Below are 4,926 nucleotides of genomic sequence, written 5' to 3'. Positions count from 1 at the left end.
TTGCCGTGTCCCACATCGGACGGATTCCTTTTGTTTGCTTTAAGTTTATTTTATACAAAATTTTAAGTCTTTTATTTATAAATTGAGGCACTACGAAGTCTGCCGGGTCAGCTAGTATCTAAATAATATCCACGCTGAGTTCTTTGTAGCCCTTACGACTCCTTACGACCATACAGTGAGATCGCATACCCATCTGTGTTGAAAAAACAAACCGTTTTAACATTCAACCGGCTTCGGAAACGTACAAACACTTACCTATCCGAAAACTATGATCTAAAATGTAAAGAACATTCAAAAACACGGCCCGTAGTCCCCTCGCCCGAGTCGGGCTGTATTGAAATTCAAATCCTCCGAAACTGTCCCCCGATAACGCTGGTATTGCTGCAGTATATCAATGAGAGCTAAGAGGATTCCCTGGCGATACTTACTCAAGTGGATCTTATAGATTTCTTGCATAAGCTATTTGAGTTTGGTGTCCTAGAATGTTTTTAGTTTAGGCAAAAGATAGCGTCGTGGATTTATTCAGTCTTCGACTCGCTTAGTTGTTTATTTATAAGTACAAAGAGAAATATTGCGGTGGTCCAGGGATAGCAACGAAACCCGTCATTTAGCGGTAATAATATAACTTTATTTTGCACCGTCTTAAATCTCTTATCAGTCTTATCATCAATAATGATTACATTTTTATTAAATTCATTGTTAAAGTTTTTTAAATACAATTGTAGGTTTTAGATGCGGCTTCGCTAGCGTTATCAAATATAAATATTATTTTATTTTTAAGTAATTTTAAATAAATAAATTTAATATAATATTTATATTATAGATATGTTAATATAATAGCCGTTATTCTGTGAAAACAAAGATTTAGAACTCATTTCTCAAGATAGGCGGCAGCATTGACATGGTTTATATCTATGGATCCGGAATCCATAGACATTAGTACAGTTTTTACAGCATAACGGCTGTCTCATCCTTCAAACCAAAACGTTTCACGGCAGGCGTAAGCAGGATAGTGGTATTGACCCGTGCGGGCTCACATGACGCCCTACCACAAGTAATTACGCAAATTATATTTCTTTCCTGATTGATTTTTATAGCACGATGTTATTCCTTCACCGTGGAAGTCATTCGTGAACATTTGTCAAGTACGTATTTCATTAGAAAAATTGGTACTTGTCTTCGGGATTTGAACACCGGCACAGTTGCATCGCTCGATACGAATGCACGGGCCGTCTCATCCTTTAGGCCACGGTGACTTAAGAATCTGGGTATTAGTATTTTTCCTGTATTAAAAATATATATTTTTTTACTTAGCTGCCATCACTCTGCTCATATCTGGCAATAAAGTGTTTCGGCTTAGCAGCTGTTACACTATTTAATCAATAATTAGACCTCATGTCTCAAGGTGCACGGAGACATTCAGGGTGATGCCTTTAGACTCCGTTAGCTACGTAGCATTAGGTGAACCGTGAGATCGTCCTTTCTTATATGTAATAAAAAAGATGCTTGGCATCGTGGGACACCGGTTAGGAACGAAGTTCCTTATTATAAAAATATTAATTTTAAGTTCTATTCGAGGTATAAAGAAAATAAAACTGGAGGTTTCGCAAAAAACCACTGTCAATCGGTAACTTGCGAACTTATTGTGGTACACTTCATTCACGGTTGTTTGCATAAGAGTTAGTGTATTGCGTAAACGAACGCTCTGAGATCGTGGTCAATGAATGATAAAAAAATATGTTATTTTTTGTACGTTATTACAAAGTTAAGTCGTACATTGTGTGCATTACTAATAAAAATCTTACGTTACGGACGTTTTTTCCCGGTTAGGGTACCCCTCCGCTTCGTTCCATAAGGAGCTTCGTTCCAAAAATAAACAGACGGACAGAAAGTAAACATTCATTGGCTCCGTGTGAAATTTGAGTTCACGACATGAACGATTAATGAAAACCGGATAAATGAGTTCGAATTCTCAATGGTATTATATAAAGCATGATTGTTTCGCGGTAAAAGTGGCTAGACAATAGAACATACCATGTATGATATACTTTTTGAAACTCTAGAATCAAGTGATGTATTGAGTATACGAATTTTATGTATTGAGAATAAAACAATAAACATAAATCTACTCGTGTCTCTTTGGCGATCTTAAAACAATAAATTCGTCTCTTGTGCAGGTCCGGTCCGTTCCCTCGTTATCTCTCTATATTGACTTCTATACTAAACGACTTGTATCGCTGGGGATTTTGTTGTTATAAAGCTTAGTGTCGCCGGGAGATAAGTTAGCTAACTAAATCTTCAAATGTCGATATGGAATTTTTGTTTGTTTTGTTCATTTAATTCACATTATAGTCGTATATAGTATTTCGTTTTAATATATAATTAATTTTCTATTCGACGATTGTTTACTACATGTTACGCCTATAGCTCAACGGGGAAGGTCACCGATATGCCAGAATCTAGTGATATGACTAAGGTGTGGCTTAAAACTTTAGATAACTACCTCTCTCTCTCTGTCTCTCTCTCTCTCTGTCTCTCTCTCTCTCTCTCTTCCCAGCTATTTATCCCACATGGTGGTGGGGTCAGCTTTTCTCACTTTACTCCTCCACTTCGCTCTGTCTTCGACATCCTCGTCAGCAACATTGAATTCTCTTTTGTCCTTCAGCACTACATCCTTCCACCTTGTCTTGGGTCTACCTCTAGGCCTTCAACCGGGGAGGTCGAGCAGTAGTGCCAAATTTCCGACGTAGTCAGGTGGCTTCCTTTAGATAACTACCATTTTTTTTAAATATACATAAACAATGCGTACTTACAAATGCCTTCCTATGTACCTATTCCGAAAGAGTCATATTTTTTTTGACGATCCGGTATGAAAGGTGAAATTTCAGCCTCACTAAGCTTGTCTGCAGCATATTCAAATTCAAAATCATTTATTTCAGCTTAGGTGTCAGTATGACACACTTGTTGAATGTCAAAATATAAATAACAATGTTAACTCTACCACCAGTTCCATAAAAGACACAGTCCTGAGAAGAACCGGCGAAACAAACTCGGGCTTTTTTTTTTGTTTTTTCTCAAATATTTACTTTTTTTTTTAAATAAATGTAACCTCTATACGATTAATCCTTAAAGAGGTTAATATGTTATTTATATCATTATTCTATAGATGTCATAAATAGAATTTCGATTATTAAAAAACATTAGAACATTAGACATATAAAGAGCATTTTTGCAATATTAAAATATAAAAAGATATAAAAATAATGGTGAAGCAATAGCTTTAAATGTTGTTTCTCTTTATAAGAGCAACTCAATTGCTATAGTTTTACAAAGTTAAACTGTATTTTGATATCAATAAATAAATACATTATAAAACAACATTTCTACAGCTAGTTACCAAGAAAAATGGATAAATTGAAATTCGAGTTCATGGTTAAAGTCAGTGAAGATGTAAAAACAAATACTATTTGTATAACGACAATCACGGATTTCGATGGCCGCACCTTTACGATCCCAGATAAGTTACAACCTGTAAAATTACATGATAAAATAGTACAGACCGAAATCTTTCAGAAAGTAAAGGCTACATTACAAAAACGGCATGAGAAAAGACAGGTGTGGATATCCATGAACCCACAGATGAAGGCTGTTTATTGTGATGAAGATGGAAATAAGCAATTTATGGGATACCTATTGGAGGAACAAACAAAACCACAAACTTCCACAACCGGAATTTCGGAAGAATCTCTAGCAAGAATTATAGAAAAAGTTTCTGTAATAAAAAAAGATTCGTCAAAATCATTTAATACAGGGAGAATGGCAGAAAAATTTGTCATAGAAAAATTCAACAGCAAGATTACTAATGTGTCCCAGTGGATGACTACCTTTGAAGCAGAATGTGCCCGTATAGGAATAGAAGAAGATGAAAAAAAAATTGAAATCTTTAGGTTATTTATAGAGGGTTCTTGTTTAGATTGGTATAGTTCCATGCTTATAAAGCATACAATAAATTCGGAATGGGTAACGTGGAAAAATAATTTTTGTGGAACATATGCGGATAAGAGTTGGTCTCCAATCAGGTATGCGATGTTATTTAAATACAGGCAGGGTTCATTACTGGAGTATGCGGTAAAGAAAGAGAGATTACTATTAGAGATAAATAAGTCCATAGATAAACTCACTCTAATTGATCTGATTGCCACGGGATTACCAAATTTTATTGCAGATAAGATTGATAGGAATAGTTTAAAGGAAACTGAAGACTTATTTAATAATTTAAGAAGCTTAGAACATAGGGTAAAGAAAAAAACGTTTGATAAAATGATAAGTATTCCCGAAGGTAAGCTTATAGAGAATAATATAAAGCCCTTAGTTAGTCCGTGTAAAATTTGTGAAAAGCAGAATAAAGGGATACGTTACCACCCTGAATCCAAATGTTGGTTCAAAGTTAAAAATGATGATAGCCCAAAAAAAGCTCAAATAAGGAGTGTTAACAATTCTGAATTAGAGATGGAATTAAAAGAAATTGATCCAAAAAACTAATAACGCCGCCATTAATAAAAATTAAATTACGAATAAATGACACTTTGGAAATATCCGGAATCTATGATTCAGGATCTAATGTGTCCATAATAAATTCAAGGTTGTTATCTTTAAAAAAAATACCTACTTATGATAACACTGCAGGTTTAAAAACAATTAATGGCGTAAAAAAATCTATAGGAATAGTTAATTTAAAAATAAAAATTTTCGACATTGAGAAACATGTCAATATTTTTGTTATAGACGACGACAACTTCGACTATGATTTCCTAGTTGGGTTAGACTGTATACAAAATTTTCATCTAACTCAAAATGAGAATTTAAATATCACACAAAATGTCCTCAGCAATAATAATAAAGACTACATAAAAAATAAAGAAAAAC

This window comes from Bombyx mori, chromosome 13, assembly GCF_030269925.1.
Source record: "Bombyx mori chromosome 13, ASM3026992v2".
In the NCBI taxonomy this organism is placed as follows: Eukaryota; Metazoa; Arthropoda; class Insecta; order Lepidoptera; family Bombycidae; genus Bombyx; species Bombyx mori.
Note: the sequence above shows the minus strand (reverse complement) of the source record.